The sequence below is a fragment of the Chinchilla lanigera genome, unplaced genomic scaffold (genome assembly GCF_000276665.1).
Source record: "Chinchilla lanigera isolate Chin_1 unplaced genomic scaffold, ChiLan1.0 scaffold00017, whole genome shotgun sequence".
Taxonomy (NCBI): Eukaryota; Metazoa; Chordata; class Mammalia; order Rodentia; family Chinchillidae; genus Chinchilla; species Chinchilla lanigera.
Window position 1 is genome coordinate 18,740,111 of NW_004955418.1, and position 18,700 is coordinate 18,758,810.

Here is an 18,700-nt window from a genome sequence, read left to right on the forward strand (position 1 = left end):
TTGAGCAAGACTTCAGTGTGTCTAAAACTCACCCTTTTTTAACAGTAACACTTTCTTCTCAGGTGACACAATTTGAGGTTCAGAATCATGTGTTTGTAGTGTCCTTTTCATTCTTCTCATTTAAACGCATCTTAGGGGCCAGGGATTTAGCTCAGTGGCACAGCACCTGCCTGACAAGCATGAGGTTCTGAGTTCGATTCCCAGTACCAAAAAAAAAAAATGTATCTTTAGGTAGGGAGAAAATGCCTTGTTTACTAGCAATTACCACCTTTGAATTCTAGAGGAACAAAGTATGCATTCAGAATGTGAGAGTACTGTTTGTTTAAAGCTATCTCTCTTCTTTTTATCATTCTCCAGCAGTCTTGCCTAAAAATGCTATGTAGAAATGTTGATTCTAGACTACCTGATGTCCGGCACCATTGCACACGGAGCTGGAGTCTGTCATCACTGGTAAGAGTCACTGGGGTCAGGGGGTGGGGGGGTTTCCTTCCTCAGTTGTGTTCTCTGAACACTGATCTAGCTGTTTAATGATGAGCCCCAAGCCTGGCTCTGAACTAGTATTATTTCCTTTCTTCCCTGCTTCTTCCTCTTACCCTTTTCCCGCCTTTCTCATTTGGCAATAAAAATGTTCCCAGCGGCATTTGCTTATTAACTTTTTTTTTGAGGCAAGAGCTCACTATGGCCCTATGCCACACAGGCTGGCCTTGAACTCATTTTGTAGCCCAGGCTGGCCTTGGACTCACAGAGATCATCCTGCCTCAGCCTCCTGAGTGCTGGGATTAGAAGCATGCACACTTAGCCTTTTGCTTTTTCAAAAAAGGAGGTCTAGATTTGATGTGAGTTGTCACGTAGGTGGCAGGCACTTACTGTGCTACTGCTACACAGGTTAGTCTGAATGGTTGGCAAAGAGCCATGTGAGAGACACATTGAGTGAATGGTCAGGATCACACAGGCATCTAGGTTTTAAGTCCTAGGGACCCCAGAGCCTATTCTGTTTGTATTACATGAAAACATTTTAAGGTCTTGAATAATCTGTGCTGGGAGTTCAGGCTTTGTGCCAGTCCCACAGGGGAAATGCTTTTGGCTAGAAGCATCACCCTGCCTTGTACCTTTCAAGTTAGATGAAGTGGATCTAATTACTTTTGCTGACACGTAAGGCGGGCTTTGTGTAGCTGCACCTTAAGTTTTCTAAATATAGGTTTATTTTAGTGAGACTTTCATCTTTGTTCTGAAGTTGTTCAATTAAATTCAATTTAGTGAACATTTTTTGAAAGTCTGTTCTCTGCCAGGAACTGTGATAGATGCTGGTGGTACCAAAACAATCTAGGGAGAGGGACATTATAAGACGTAATAAATACTTATAATGCTGTTTGCCAAATGATGTAATAGAGGCATATACAAGGATCTGGGGGACGTATGAGAAAGTAATTAATTCTGCCTTGAGGAGAGATGTCAGCAAATGCTATATTGGATCAGAACCTTGAAGGTCAAGAAATTATAATTTTCCAGACAGGAGGAGGTTGAGAGTTCATTTCAGGTGACGCAATGTTGGGAGCATATGTGTGACTATGCCGGGAAGGCGTAGGGGAAGGCAGGAGTGGCGGATTGCAAAATCAGTCACAGATTCTTTCCTTTCTTGCATCTCACTGTGGGCAAAGTGACAGTTCAGATGCTTCCTTTAGGAGGTGGAGTCTCTCTTCCCATCCCTGAGCTGGGCCGGGCAAGTGACACACAAGGACCAATGGACATTAGCAAGCAGGACTGATGCAGGGACCTGAGAAGTGCTTCTGCTCTGGTGTTTCTGTGCTGGGGACCCCTAGGCAATTATGTGATTGAGTGTGAAGGGTGAACAGGCACCCACAGGAGAACGGAGGTCCTGGATGATGGTCTTTGAAACACAGAACATATAATGAGATCACCTTAGGTCATGTAGGTACCAGCTGATTCACCATCTGACCACAAATGATGGACAAGTCCACAGAGAGTCAGGCATCAGCCCAGACAGACTGACCCAACTGATTCACAGAATTATGAGCTACACCAAAGGTTACTTCAGCTGGTAGGGATGTTTGGGATGTTTTGTTATGCAGCAAAGCTTATGCCCAGAGGATATTTGTAAGTATTATACAGGGACTGTAGAAAGGAGAAGCTGAAGACAGAAGAGGATATGGGGCATTTCTGGGATCACGCTAAGGAGTTTAGACCCGTTTTCTAATACCAAGTTTCCCAAGCTTCACTGATTCACACATCACCTTACCTTTTCACGAACTACTTAAAAGATTTTTAAAAACTGTCCAATTTTTATACTGAATCTTATTTTAAAGTAAACTGAATATTAATTTTATAATATTAATTTAACTTTCCAGATTGATATGATAGTTATGTTTTTCTAAACCCATTGAACATATAAACATTTAAAACTTTGACCTATCAGAAATCATCTTGTACATTGTGGGTGGTGTGTTCTAGGATTTCCTGCTTTGATCTGTGGGACTCAGAAGTAGACGGAGACTAATGTGAATGGAGACATGACTGCAGAAGTCTAGGTGGGATACGGTTTACAGTGGAGTGAGAGACTTAAAATGCGTCCCTGAGGGGAACAAAAAAGGACTTGGCAACAGGCTTGATGTGTGTGAGGCAGGAGTCGGGAGTGTGAAGAGGAGGGATTACAAGGAATACAGCTGGAGTAGCTAGTTTTCCTAGCTTGGCGCACTGAGTGGATACTGATGTTCTTAAGAAAGGGAAGAGAGAAAAAATAAATATAATAGATTTGACACAATAAATAGTAAATGAGTTTACTGAGCTTGAGGGAGTGGATCACATGAAAATGGGTGTATAAGAGGTGATGACAGGGGCTGGGGATACAGCTCAGCAGCACAGCACCTGCCTGGCAAGCCTGAGGCCCTGAGTTTGATTTCTGGTACCAAAAAAAAAAAAAAAAAAGGTGAGAATAGGTGTGTCATGTGAGAATAGGTGAGAATAGACACGTCAAGCAATTGGATTTGTGGACGTGGGCTTAAAATATTAGTTTTGAGGTCATCAGCATAAAGATGGTAGCTAGTTGAAGTCATGGGAATAGCTGATGTCATCCACAAAAAATATTTAGTACAGAGATCTTCAGCTCTTTAAATTCCCAAACTCTTAAAAAATACAGCAGAATGCAGCTTGAAATAGTGAGTGGTTCATACATGTAATAATTCCCAAATGGGGGCGGAGGGTATCTTTAGATTGAAAAGATGTCCCCCAGGTTATTTTGATGCTGCTGCCTCTCACCTTCTGTTTATTTAGAGTGAAACAAGGACAGGGCTGAGGAAGAAGAACTGGTTAAAGGAGACAAAGCTGTCTGAGAGGTAGCCCGAGAGGAAGGGAGCTTTTTACAGGAGCCTCAGTGCCAAATCCTGCAGGGAAATCCAATGGGGTGATTGTCCTTTATCAGGGCTGGCTCTTCCAAGTGTAATGCTGAATGGACAATAGGAGCACAAGGAGGGTTTGGGGGAATGATTTATGTGGAACTGTTTTGTCTTTGAAACACTTCATAAGCCTTAAATATTCAAGACCAGCAGAGTTTGTAATTGTACTACTTTGGGCTTGGGAATCAATATGAGTTTTAATACTTTTCTTTCCTCTGTCCATGGCCAATGTTTTAGAAAAGTGCCCAGGTGGGCGCTGTAATCCTGATCTCAGTGTAAAGTGATGTTTGAACCCGTTCTGAGGAATAGTGCTAAGGGCAAGGATGCTGACTGATGCCTTCTTTTTACAGCTTCTCTGCATGTGAGCCTGCTGCCTCTGGCCCCCCTGGCCCCCAGAAGCAAGTTACTTGCCTTGTGCTGCCTTGGGTGAAAGTAAACTTCCTCTACTGGCAGAAGTGGAATGGCACAAGCCTCTCTGGTCCTCAGGTACTGTTCACACTCAATGAATAGCTTCTTTTGGTATTAATATTATTTTTAAAATGAATGAGTTTTTACCTGACTTTGTGTGGACCAAGGAAAGGCCCCCAGATCAAGACAGCAGAGCTTCCTCAGACATGATTTGGTGCCTCTTGAGCCTGCTCAGAGGATCCTCTGCAGTGCAGGTTCATTTGTTTGACATCTGGCACTCAAGACTCCTGGGAGAGTGGCTTCTCCCTAAATGTGCCTTGAAAGCATTCCTGCTGTGCCCCTGCTGTCCAAGCACAAGTACGTTCTAGAAAACGGACAAGTCATGGCCTGGCTTTCCCAGAAGGAGTCAAGAAGTGCCTCGCTCACCTCAACCTGTTTTACTTATTTATTTATTTCCAGAAGTGGGGATTGAACCTGGGGCCTTCACATTGAGCTACACTCCCAGCTCTTCTCTTATTTTTATTTTGAGACAGGGTCTCACTAAGTTGCTCAGTCTAGGCTCAAACTTGCAATCCTCCTGCCTCAGTCTCTTAGAGTGCTGGAAATGCAGGCGTGTGCCACCATGCCTGGTTTTGAACCCGGGTTTTGGTGTCTAGCTTGAGAGAAGGTGACCACCTGTTGGTAGGTGCTGCTTTCTGGTGCACTTGGCACCCTAATCTCTTCCTCCTATATTCCCAGGGCTCTCTGTAGCCTCCGTCTGAGTCAGCCAGCTGAGGGGAATTGTTTCAGAAACTTTAACTTGTGAGAGGGGGGGTCTTTCACCACAGACGCTCAGGACAGCTGGACCTCCGTAGTTATTTACACCTGTAGATGTGGTGTAGCATCAACTGAAGTAGGGGACACATTTTCAAATGACTGCAGCAGTCTAAAGCTAGATCTGTAAATCGTTAAAGATACTCATTTTAACGTCTTGTAACGTGAAAACATTACAATGGTGAAAGAACGCATGTGTGTAACAAGAGAGTTAAGACACCGACATACAAAAGGGAAAGGAAAGCCTTTTCACTTTCCCTCTTGCTGGTCTTCCCAATTCCATTTTCTGCTCTGGCCTAATGAATGCATTTTAAGTCAAACCTGACTGAGTGCTCTCTTCGCTGCCTGCCTCTGCTCCTGCAAACATCAGCCCAGCCACTCTTTCAGATCCACTTCAAGGAGACCCAGGCCTGAAAACTGTCCCCCGTGGTTGTGTGTGAACTGGATGCTGCACACACGGGGTCCAATTGCTGGGTGGGGACCGAGAGGTGAGCAGCCAGCAGCTCTTAGGGGAGGGATGTAGGTGAGCCAGCAACTAATGGGAAAAACAGGGGGTCGGGGCTCATCTTGATGTAGGGAAATCGGAAAGGCCCTTCTGCTTGCCAGGGGATTTGAATATTTGGCAAACAGCTGGCAGGGCTCTGGGAGGGAGCCTCTTGATTCGCCTCGTCAGATGTTCAAAGATAAAACGAGGCAGCCTGCACGCCAGCGCAGAGCTCACAGCCTTGCAGACAGTTTTGAATTTAGATTTGAATTGTGATATCAATGTCATGGTGGCACATGCTTTGAGAAAGTACTTACAGAGAATAATTGAAAGATTCAGTGTGAAGCTTCTGAAAGCCATAATTTAAAGTTCCAGCAGCCTCCATATTACTCTCCCCATTAAAATTTAAAGTGACAGAAGCCCAATTATGTATGATTATTTTCTTAAATAAAATCATATTTCTACTCCGAGCGAAAGATTCATTGCTGCCCACTAATCTCTGTCAGGAGAACCGATCTCGGTGGCATCCAGGGTCGGTGGCGGAGATGGTTCGCTTTATCCTAGGGACAATGGAGCGGCACCAGGGGAAAGCAAAGCTGGAAGGTCTCCACTGAGGAGCAACTCAGCTCGCGGGAGGCTGATTTGCATAATAATCACCATTATGGATCCTCTCCGGTGCCAGCCTCCACACTTAACCAAATGCGGCACAACTCTAATAGCGGCGGAGCAGCCCAGTGGGCTGTGGCACAGATTTTACAAAGCCTGCTCGTTAGGAGGAGCCGCTGAGGAATGGGGGCTTGGATACAATGCTAGGGATCCTTGAAAGATAGGTAGATTTTCCCTCTGGTTTTATCACAAAGGAATCTGTTTCCCAGGAGCAGCCGCATCATGCTGGGACTTCTCTGGCCATTGTAATTCTGACGTGAAAATAGATCAGTGGAAACTTTGCACAGAAACATTTCCAGTGTTCAAGTAAGGGTAAGTCAAGCGTCAGCCACTGTTATTTATGAAAAACTTTACTCCGTAGAGTCCCTGGGGACAAAGGAGCATGGAATCAAATAATACTATGACTCACATGTCAAATGATGCAGCGTGTGGGTATATATATGTTTGTATATGAATACTAATCTAAGCAATGTCTTATAAATAATAAATCACATAATTTCTCAAAAGTTTCATGTTTGATAAAATATTTACAAGTAGGTCATGGTTCTACTAAGTTGTGTCATGACTTTATCATAGCCAGCCCCTGGCAGTTTGCAAGTTTGCTTTTTGTCTTCTGGATTTAGCCTTAGGATCTCGCTACCTTTGTACAAAACTGATTCCATGGTATGAACTCAACTTCTCCTTTCTCTCTTTTGTTCATTTCTTGATGAGAGGTGAACATGTTCACTTGTGTCCATGATTGTATCATTGTGTTTTGACTCTGGATCCTAGTGTTCAGGCTTTTTCCATTTTCATCTTTGACATTTTGTTGGACTCTTCCTTGCAAACGGACAGAGAAACAGCTCAACCAAAACTCCTTTCTTAAGTTTCCTATTCTTGATATTATTTTCTTTCAAGTAGAAACTTGCCTACTTTTGGCTACTGCCTTCTTACCTAATTCACTCTAACTTTTTGCAGTCTGGATTCAGCCACTCCTGGTGTTCTGAGACTATGCTCACAGGTATACTTTACTCTGACTTCACAGACCATTTTTCTCACTCCACCCTAGGGGCAACTTAACTAACTGGTAAATATTGGTTGAATTTGTGGGTGGGGTCAGTTTAATACCATGCTCCTTCTGGTGGAGAAGGACGTCCTACTAAGTGCATACATTTTCCTTCAAGGCTAGAAGACCACCCTGCTCTCACTCGCCTGGCTCACGGGGATGGCCTAATTTGTAGTTAAGACAGCTGGGTGTGCTTTGGCTTCCATGCTAAGCTACTCCCTCTACCCTGGCTTCCATCAGTGGTAAAGGCTCTAGTCTGCCCTTCCATCTATTTTACTTTTGAGTTATTTCTTAAAGTTTTAGAACCCACAAGAAGGGTGTGTCGATTTTGGGACAGCCCTGAGAAACCTCAACAAATACATTAATTTGTATAAGTAAAATGTTGAAGTCTTCTTCATCTCACTTCTGAGAGAAAACTACTATTAGTGTGCATCTTCTCCGGTTGCTGTGTACACATGAGAGAGAGAGAGAGAGAGACAGAGAGAGAGAGAGAGACAGAGAAAGAGTATGGTTCCAAGGCAGAAGCATCATGCTGAAGGGTGTGGCGAAGCAAGGCTAGCAAGGTAAACCAAGTTCATAGTGGCCAGGAAGCAGGGCAGGGGAGCACTGCTAAAGGGGAAGGGGTAAGCGACCGGATGTGCATGCCAAGGCCACACCTCCATGACCCAGACACACCCAGAAAGTGTGCCCCACTAATCCCAGGTGCCAATCACACTGACACTCCATCCTGACTGCCACACAGAATAGTTGGATGGATTTGCACTATAAGCAGGGGAAGTTTATACTTCTATACTTCATGTACAAGAGCTATGGGAGACGAGTTTATCCCAGGTCCAGGACTGCAAGCCTATCCCTCAAGAGTGTCCTCACAAAACTAGCTCCTTCTCCGCTTTGGTTCTACCACCAGGAATCAGGTGACCTGTTGAGAATCTAGCCAGACTACAGAAGAGCTTCAGTCTGGCTTCACTGCCTCTTCCAGTGCAATATATCAGGCCTAAAGGAAGAGTTGGGCGGTTCTTCACCTGGATAGCCCTGCTTGTGTCTGCAAGGCCATTTCCCTGGCAGAGAGGCACATGGCAGCTGCTTGCCAAGCCTTCCTAGAGAGAAGTGAAAACAATGTAATGCAGCTTAACAGAGGAGAGTGGTAGGATTCTGACTTCTTCGACCTTCCCCTTGCAAAGCATGTAGGATTTATTTGGAATACTTGCAGTACTGTGATAACCTACTCAGGAAAACCTTGTGCATCGTGGAGCTGGCTGTGGGATCATTGGAAACTGCCACAGACATGTGCCTGACTGCCACATCTTGTGCAGTTTTTCCCACTCAAGATACACAGGCAAACATGTCTGTGCTAGACAGAAGCACAGCATGAGGAGCAAAGCTGATCACATTAGATGGAAAGGAATTATCACATAATGTGCACATTTACACAGCACTGTGGAAGGGACCAGGCAGTCTGGCTGTGTGAGATCATTTCACTGCCCACCAAAGAGATCTAAAATGGACTTTTAATTATGATTGCCAATTTGCTATGGCTATATTGCTTAATATGAGCATCGGATTAGGTTAATTTTCTTTAATTGATGAGTAGAGCACTTAAACTTGTAGGGCTGAATTTGTTGTTATGTCCTGGCAATTTTATATTCTGACTTTTTGCTGGAGTACAGATCACAGGCATTCCTTATTTGTTGTACTTTTGAGGTCACCACTCTTCCTTCCTTCACCTTTGTGTGGCTTTTTAGATTTGCTAATGGAGATAGAGCAGGGCTAAGTGACTGTTAAACTCTTTTCCATATACAGTAAAAGCCATTAACATAACATGGACCTCACTAAATTTGGAATTTATGAAAATGAGGGCAGAGCCTGGGTTAAAGTTTATTTTTGCATTGTCTCTGAAGTATAGCTTTGCTGAGCTAATAAATAGTATAAATAAAATTGCAGGGACTGGCACTACCCCTTTAAGGAGCAGACTTTTGAAGCACTTTTGGGAAAGGTCTTGCATGAGAGGTAACAGAGGGGAGAGACAGGACAAAGATTTAGGCTGCTTACTGGCTGTGTGACTTTAGCTTCTCTGAGCATTTCCCCCATCTATAAAACAGAGATAGTTCCCTACTTTATGGGGTTACTCTGAAGGTTAGATTTAATGTATAGAAAATGCCTAGTGTGAAGTAGTTATTTCATAAATGGCAAGTGATTATTGCCTACCTAAAATAAGTGGTAGGCTGACTTCAAATACTTTTTATTTTTTTCATGAAAGCAAGATTCTTTAGAGTTTACTGACCTCATCTGCGATATTGGTTTATTACACTTATTATTATTTGATTAGAAGGAAAACCTAGCAGTTTGGGGTGGTTATAAAGAGAAGGAACTTTGGAACCAGGCAGCCTCAGGTTTGGAAACAGTTAGATTGCTTATGAGCCATGTGGTCCTGGGTGAGTAACTGAACATCACTTAAGTTTTGTTTTCTAATTACAAAAGAAAGATTAATCCTGTTTGAGTTTATGCTTCTATAATAAAGTACCTGATACTGGATAATTTATAAAGAACAAAAGTTTATTTCTCACAGTTTTGGAGTCTAGACAGTGAAGATCCACACACCAGCATCTGGTGAGGGCAATCTTGCCTCATCCATCCATGGTGGAAGATAAAACAGGAGGTGTGGAGGGGCAGGGAGAGAGAGGGAGCCAGGGATCCCACTCACAAGGATGAATTGCCTATGGATGAATTACCTTTTAAATGTCCCACCTCTTGTCACAGTTACAATTGAAATAAATTTCAACAGGAAGTTTGGAGGGAACATAAGGTTCACACCACAGCAATATCTGCTCTGGGACTGTGTCACGGGGACACGTGTAATAACGCGTGGAAGGTGCTTGGTGCGGTGACTTTCGGGTAGTGAACTCTCACAGGTCAAATGTTGCTATCGCGATCACTTTGACAAGAGCCACCCTTCCGATTTTGCATTCGTGCAGACCTGTCTTTTGCAACTTACCCACCTTAATGAATTTTAGTCTTACATATAATCTCTGTTCTTGAAGAGAATTTGAAGGACACAAGTGGAAATTTATAGAGAAGTAAACGTGGCTAAATAAATACGTGAAAGGAGGAAGAAAAATATGTTAAAAGTGAGGCACAAAGGCTTCCTCTTAGACCAACGACTCCATAGTGAATTTTGTGTGTCACATTGTGTGCTTTATCAAAGGTTTTTACATTAAGTAGAAGGCAGTGGAACTTTATACGTAAGGAATAAAAGGTGTGGCCAGGTGACCCACTCATAGCAATCACTGGGGGAAGAGAAACAGCAAGTCCTGGTGGAACTTTATTTATTTATTTGTTTTTTCTGTGTATGTTTCAGGCTTTGTATAGAGGAGCAACACAGGCGCTATAATGTACTGCTTGGAGACCATAATCTATCCTGCCCTTAATGACAGCTTGTACGCGCCCTTGCCTCAACAAACCAGAAGGAACCACTGGCAAATGGGTGCCACTGCTGGTGAAAGAAAAACAGCCAGGTGTGTTTGTACTCATTAAGTGCTCTTTAGTATAAATATATTCTACCAAGAACTCTCCTCCATGAAGTACCCATCTTTCTTTCCAAAAATAGAATAACTATGTTTCTTTATATTCTGTACTATTATAATACAAGTTCACAATCATCAACCTTTTAAATTTAATTTAATTTTATTTTTTGTCTTTTTGAGACAGGGTCTCACTAATGCAGTTCAGACTGGCCTTGAGCTCACTTTGTAGCCCAGGCTGGCCTCAAACTCACAGCGATCCTCCTGCCTCAACCCCCTGAGTGCTGGGATTACAGGTATGCACCATCGTGCCCAGCTCTTCATAAGCATTTTATACAATTCTGGGTTTTTCAAGTAGCCCAATCAATAAACAGGCAAGTTGTTTGAACAGGGAATTCTCAAAAGAAGTACAAATGGCCAATTAATATATGAAAAATGAGTAGAGCATGGTGGCACATGAGTGTAATCCCAGCACTGGGGAGGCTGAGGCAGGAGGATCGTTGCAAGTTTGAGAACAACATGGGCTACAAAGTGAGCTCAAGGCCAGCCTGAACTGCATAGTGAGACCCTGTCTCAAAAAAAGATAAAAGCAATATGGAAAATGTTCAGCCAGTTTACCCATTAGGGAAATGCAGATTAAAACTACACTGAGTTCCTACCTAACCCCATTCAGAACCATTATCATTAAGAATACAAAAAACAATAAGTGCTGGTGAGGATAGAGGGATAAGGGAAATTTCCTACATTGTTGGTGGGAATGTAAACTAGTGCAACCACTGCAGAAATCAGTATGGAAAGTCCTTAAAAACACTGTCATTAGGTACAGTATACACCATTTGATCTGTCCATACCACTTCCCACCAGATCCCCGAAAAAGTTAAAAGCAGCATATTATAGTGATATTTGCATACCCATGTGTATAAAGGTGCAATTCACAATAGCCAAGCTGTGGGAACAGTCTAAATGCCCATCTACAGATTAATGGATAAAGAAAACGATGCAGTTTACTATAAAACACTATTTAGGCATGAAGAAGAAGAAAAATCATATTGGCAAAAAAATTGGTGGAACTGGAGACCATCATATGAAGTGAAATAAGCCAGTCTCAGAAGGTTAAAAATTGTGTGCCTTCTCTTATATACGAAAACCCTAAAAATAAATAAGAATAAAAGGCAAAGGAGAGAGGACAAGAAACTAATTTTCCACAGATGGGGTAAGGATTAGGGAGGGGAAAGGAATGGAAGAGGGCGTAATGGGGATGAGAGCAATCAAAATAAGTTATAAACTCGTACCAATAGACCACAAAGAATCTCATTATCCTGGGCTGTTACAACACAGCAATAAGATTACTCAAATTCAGTTTCTTTTTGTATTATGCATGAACAACGTAGTCTTACAACAGTAACTAGGCAAGGCACTGTGGGGCTGTGTGCCTTTACCTTTCCAGGACTGACTAAAAGTGGATCATTTAAAAGTTAAATCAGTTTAGTAAGTGACTCCCCATGATTCTACACATAGGTTTTTGTACCCCAAAGTTTGCAAGTCCAACAAATTCTTTCATCAGACCATGTTGTTGAAGATGTGGGTAAGAAAATATGCTCACTTTAACGCACACCATGTTGATTACTTATATCAGATCAGATCATTGTTGGAAGTACTGAGTGGTTGGTTGTATAGTGTGGCATTGTTTGTCTATATCTGGCATACCAGAAACACCAGGAGTAATTGTTAGTATTTATTGAGTGTCTACTATATGCAGGCACTGTTTAAAAAGCTGAGGCTATAATAAGAACAAAAATAAGAAATACATGGTCTGACGTTGCTAACCACAACTCTATGCAGTAGGTATAAACAAAACCTTTTTTTCTAGAGTTTAAATGTTTCATCCCAGGTTAGACATCTATAAAGTAATCAATCTGGAATTGCAGTGGTATATTTATTTGTAATTGCAACCTAATCTATATCTTAGTTAGGAGACCCAAGAATATAGTGGCTTAAAGTAGATAGAAGGAGTTCCTTGACACAATAGAAGCTATTCCTGAATCAGCTCTGGACTGGTTAGGTTTAGACTTTTGACTAAGGGAGAAATAAAATTTCTTAATCCTTTGCCGTCCCTGGATGTTGGCTTTATTCAATATGAATGCTTAAGTATTCTTTCTAACCATTTCCTAAATGTTGAACTCTTAATTTCTATTTACCTCCCACTAGCCCTACCTAGCTTCTAGGAAGGTCTCAAAATAGTGTAATCCTTAACACTAAGGGGCTGTAAAGGAAAAAAGCGAGAATTGGTGTTCTCTCTGCCACATGTTAATAAAAGTATTGTTTCAAAGTGGAGTTTTAGCCAGACTTGTCCAAGTAACAGATGATCTTATGACTTAGAGATATGCCTAACTCCACTATCCTTTTCTTTTCAAGTAGTATCATATCAAGGTTATGTATATATGTATCTAGTGTGTATGATATCTTGAAATATCCAAAATATGTGAGATGTCATGAATATTACATGATTCTACAGTCAACTCTGGCCATCTGCAAGTACTGATGCAAAATTTCACACTAGAAGTCCAATGGCTTTACTCCTTGGCAGAAAGTTTTGTGAAACCCCCAGGATTTGTCTTCCTTGCATTCTCACTCTTAAAAAGGTCTCAGACTCAAAGATCCATGGTGTAAGAAATGTGTTCTTAGAGAAATGTGTTCACAGAAACACATGTAAAATTGCTCTAAGGTTTTGAGTGAGACATGTACCTACTCAGTGCCTGAATCATAAACAACTCTGATCCAGAACTTTAGATTCTCAGATTCTTGGTCTAGTCTGATAAAGTTTAGACATTTGTTTAGCATTTACTATAACAAAAGCAATTCATACACATTTGTTGAGAAACCCTTAGATATTAGATGTATTGAGATGGATGCTAAGATCCTTGCCTAGGTGTCTCTTGGGGCCAGAGAGGTACTTGGAGGTACTTGGAGGAGAAAAGCATAGGGTAGACCTCCCTCCCACACGCATATTCTTGTACTATGTGGGTCCCTTTCCCCCAACTTAATGAATCTCTGATGAGTTCAGATACCGATGTGGAACTGCTGGGACACAGGGTACCTTACACACAAGGTCTGCTTGGTCCTTCTACCCTGTGTTCAGCCCTTTGAGCATACTTCACTGGAGTCAAGATGAGGCAGAAAAAAATAAGACAAGAAGATAAAGGATATATATATATAAATATATACATATATATATATACACACACACACATATATATGTGTATATATATATATATATATGTTTTAATCTGTCTGTCCTGGTCTTATCTCATGGACAGGAAGTATGTATGTGTGTGTGTGTATGTGTGTGTCTCACATGAGGGCATCTCCTAAGTGGGAGGCCGTTCCAGACCACTTTTATCACACTGGGCATGTGGGTGTAGAAAGAAACAACTAAAGAGAGTAAAAACCCTAAAAGACAAAACCTCAGAGAGACCCCAGGCTGCAGAAGTTTGAACTTTAATATTTACCTTTAATACCGTGTACCAAAGTTTCCCTGCTGTCAAGAGGTTTAGTTGAACTTGTAATTGATTCTGGGATCTTGTGTCTTTCCTTCCTTGGGGCTGGGGCTGTCTGGGAGCAGGGAGAGGGAAGTGGAAGGACAGGATGGGGGTGGATCTTTGCTGTCCTTGTGCTTTGGGTCAGCAAAGTGCTCTAGAGGCGCACAAGGTACTCCAGAGGCATTACAGCAAGTACAAGACATGGCCTGTGGCTCAGCGTGTCTGAAGAGCTCAAGCATACAAAACATTTAGCAGAAACCAAGGACCAAGCTGTGTGATATTGATTATACCAGAGGAATCCAGATAAAGCATAAAGCATAAAGCATAAAGTGTGGATTTGTCTCTTAAATTGCATCACAAGTGGAATGCCAAAGGACAAAAAGGAGCTAATTAAGAAGAAAGCAGGGAGAGGCTGTGAATGAAGATGTAGATGGCCTCAGAGGTCGGTCAACCTGCGCGGGTGAGGCAGCCATCATGTGATAAAGTGGAGTAAGATAGCAAAAGACTAAAACTCAGGTTGGGGTAAAGCCATAGGAACCCATGTAAATTTTTATGAAAACAATGTTAGTTTCTTTAATTTTTAAAAATATGAAATAAGAATAAATTGATAGTTGGCTGAGAAATTAGAAGAATGAAATATATGTATTTCCAAAATTATCTATATACATATATATCTCCAAAAATTATAGTGCTATGATTTGTCTAAGCTGTTCAGGGGGAATTTTTATCAAGTATCTTAGCCACACAGATTCCCAGGGAACAAGAGAAAGCCAAGGGTAGGTGTATCAGATTGGGAATCCAACTTCAGTAAGGTTGGCCTGTAGTCCAGTCTTCAGTGCCCAAGTGTATGTGCTGATCTAGGACTGGCTCAGGGACTGATATCTGAGGCAATTCAGTCCAGCATGAGGTGTGGCCCATCGAATGATAGCAGGTAAGCTTTGGAGTCAGGAATGGTGGTATCAGGGCAGTGGGCAGCCTCATTACAGCTGGATGGGGTTCTGTAATAGAACCCATGGAAGGGTTCTGATAAGAGTCAGGTAGATTTAAATTCAAGGTAAAGCACAAAGTATCACAAAAAAGAGGATCTGCAGAGGGACCTTTCAGGGAGACAGTAGCCCCTGAGCATGGGAGTGAGTAATGCTTCTCATCAAGATGTCTGTCTTTCGTGGTCTAAGTTGGTGTTACTGGTATACGGAGGTGTGACTGAAAAGCCCAAGGTGGGAGCTACCTGCATGCTTCCATGCTACTTTCATGGGGCTTTCCCCCCATTACTGAGGTGCGAGGTATCTGTTTGCACTGTGGCTTCTCATGTTGAGCCTTTGTTGAATAGCATGTGTGCCTGGATGGCAGATAGCTTCATAATCAACCTCTTTAGCTGCAGCTGTTTTTTTCCCAGTTACCCGTGTGGGGCCACACAGTTGGAAGCAGTAGGCACTTTATTCACAAAGGGTGAGGCATGGAATCTCAAGAAAGGTATTATTTTTATTTATTATAATGAAGAAAGAAAACATGGAATCTTTACCTGGGTAGGGAAATTCTCTTTTCAAAATATATGCATATGTGGTATTTCTGATCTCTTTTTTTTTTGAGGCAAGGTCTCATTGTGCAGTAGTTCAGGCTGTCCTTGAGCTCATTTTGTAGCCCAGTCTGGCCTTGATCTTGCAGCCGTTGTCTTGCCTCAGCCTCCCGAGTGCTGGGATTACCGGCATGCGCCATGATGCCTGGCTTAGTAATTCTGATTTTATTAGGCTTTGATCTGCATGTGGGTGTAGGATAGATTTCAAAATCATTTCTTAAAGCAGAGAAAGAAAACCCTAGCTAACATTATCACCGTAAATGGCCCAGGTTGTGTTTTTAAAATGTTGTGGTGAATACATTGCAGTGATCAGGCAAAAGCCAGCTTTTGTACTTCTGAAAAATAGGAAGGTGTGGATAAATAATTGGTTTCTGTTTTGTTCACAGATGTACTGCTTCTGGGACTGGGGCAGAAACCCCTTGAATACCTGCTTCAAATCAACTTTCATGTTTTATTGTTGGAAATGGACCCTTTCGAGGATCACCGCTTCCTTTTGCAAAAATGGAAAGGAAACAAGACATGCACAACATCACCCTGGCCTGCAGTTCCAACACCTTCATGGAGGTCATCTTCTAGACAGTTGTGCTTCAATAGCCAGAAATCAGCAAAGATTCCACCCATCCTTTCTGCCTCGGCTGCTCCTGAACTCAGTGCAACCCCTCCAAATGAATGTGAATTGGAACATGTATTGCCTTTCAACTTAATCGAGTACTTACCATGAATCAGTGCACAAAATAGGGGAGAGAAAATGAGGGCGACAAATACACATGGAACCTGCTTTTAATGAATCTACTATTAGTTTCAGGATGCATATTGTGTTCTTTTGTTTTTAATTAGGTGTGTCCCTAAGACAAGAAACGAATGGAAAAGTGTGTTCTGGAAGTATTTTAAGCCCCATTAATGAGAAACAAAATAAAATACAACAACAGCAGCCACAAGAGCAACAAGAGCAACAACAAAACTCTAATGTGAACAACTCAGGACTTTTCAATTCAGTTTTTTTGATGTTCTTCAAGTTCTGAGAGATACGATCCATTTTATTTTGTATATTTTGGTGGTGCTGCCATAGGATTCATTTTATTGATTCCATAAATATTCAGCAGGCTTTAGAGACATTAATACAATATAGTTTGAGTTCATTTGAATCAAATTCTAATTTTTTCCTTTAGGTGTAGATTGTCTGTTGGAAAATACATCTATTGCATATTTCTTGGCCGAAGGAAGGTGAATTATACCTGGTGTCTTTATAGACATCTGCCTGCCACGCCCTAGGCCCCACCATTCCAATGAGTGAGTAGCAAGAAAAGAAAGCTCATATTCCACCTTGGGGGTGACACCCATGGACTAAGTATTGCACAGGGGCCAGAACAGCTGGGCAATGATTCTCCATGAAATTTGACTAAATAATCTTTTCAGTATTCATTGTGTGACTTCTTTTATTCCCTAAGTTGGATGACTATACAGTTTTTCTAGAAATGTATTTCTGAGCTGAGAGTAAGTTTAAGTTACGATTTTTCCAGCGTTATAACATTAATATGACTCTAGCCACTAGACATTTTATGTAGTGTCTGTGACACATTTTAGTATGGATGAGCCAACAATAGACGTGTCTTTGTCTTGAGTAGTGTCCATCTGAATTGAAAATGAACCAGCTTTTCTTTTTGAACATCGTCAACAGACTTCTTAATTAAGCTGCCAATACATACTGCCAATAACACTGTGCTGTTCTAGAAATAGTGTCAGTGCTGTTTCCACCGTATTAAATAAACAATGCTGCTCCATATATACTGGATTTTAAGTGTTCTTTGAATGGGACTGCACATTGCTCCCTAAATAATTTGATGAGATTTCTCATACCATCTCTTTTGATTCAATTTGTACAATTTATTATTTTGTTTTTTTTTTTTTTAGTAAGAAATAGCTCTAATTTGACCAAAAACTTTGGTTATCTGATCATCCATAGTAGAACAAATTACTCCACCACCAAACTCCTGGTCATGCTCTGGGGTGTGTGTATCATTACTATGAGTTGGCACAAAGTAGCTTTTAGGAATTCTTACTAATCAGCTGGTGTTATAATGGCTTGTAGATCTGTACTTTGTAAGCACTTGGTGATCCTGTAATGTAAAGCAGCTTTATTCACCTTTGGCTTTTAACACTTTATAGAAGACGGCGCGGGGAGTGGGGTCTTGCTAACAGAATAGCAGCTTCACTGGTATGTAGTTTATAGTCTACTGAGAAGTCCAAATAACTGGAATTTTAAAATATATTTTAGTTTTCTGGGTTCCTTAAGCAGTGTCTTGGGATTACTAGTTCTGGCCTGATTTAGCCCAGTTACCACTGTCCACTCTGCTGCCCATGGCCCGGGCCTCTCTCTGCACTGGGCAGGGCCTTCAGTGGCTTCTCCTCGGTGGCTCGTCTGTCAGTAGCATAACAACCACTCCATTCACTGGACGCTCACCCTGGGCCCAGCCCTGAGCCTTCAAGTGTGTTCTCTCACTTAGGCGTCTCATTTAACTCCACAGCAATTGTGCAGAAAAGGCGCCATCCACTGTGGATGCATGTTGGTTACATCATGGGATCCGTACTTCGATATTTTCAGCTCCAAAGGCTGATTAGCAGCAGCATCATAGGAATAAGTCCCAGTTCCGTGTGTGTGTGTGTGTGTGTGTGTGTGTGTGTGTGTATGAATGCATGTGTGCTTGTAGAGGGGCAGCTCCAGTCTGGATGAAGTCCAGATTCCTTGTATTTAATATTCCTGCAGTACACACTGCCTAACAGATAAAACCCAGCAAATCATAGTTGTTTTGAGAATCAAGGGGAAGGCAGAGCAATTGGGAGAAAGCAAAGTTGGAAATAAACCAATTTTAGTCAAACCTTTAGCCTTTACCTCATAATGCTTTTTTTTAACTTTCTTTTCTTTTAACATAGCCTGACACCATGTGATAAATCAAAGTCTGATGTAATTGACCCAGAATTGATCCCCAAATGTCTTTTGGGGGAGCATGCTTTAACTCTGGTTGTTGATTCTGAGGAATAATTGCCACCCTGCAAAGGTAATTACATGTGCCATTGTTTATACACATAATAGGCTCCGAATGCACGCTCTGCACAGAAGGGGCGAGCGTCCTGCTTGCACGTCAGGCGTGTGTGCTATGGTTTGTGTCACAGTGCCACAAATAGCATTTGAACTGCTGTCAGTGACTGCTGATTTCCATGCGCATGCATGTCTGCGTGTGTG

The 18,700-nt window shown here is 41.9% G+C and overlaps 1 protein-coding gene across 3 annotated transcripts in view; it reads left to right on the forward strand.

The window, feature by feature from the left end:
* The window catches only part of LOC102023264 (translation initiation factor IF-2-like), a 129,341-nt gene extending 112,076 nt beyond the window's left edge, over positions 1-17,265 (forward strand). For 2 of the 3 annotated variants that reach the window (XR_001233506.1, XR_260568.2), the window contains 5 exons: positions 358-450; positions 3,761-3,896; positions 5,991-6,093; positions 10,182-10,338; positions 15,846-17,265. The gene's annotated coding sequence lies outside the window, so the exon portion shown is untranslated. The remainder of the gene's footprint in view (positions 1-357; positions 451-3,760; positions 3,897-5,990; positions 6,094-10,181; positions 10,339-15,845) is intronic. The other variant, XR_001233507.1, reaches the window with a different exon arrangement.
* The last annotated feature ends 1,435 nt before the right edge of the window (positions 17,266-18,700 follow it).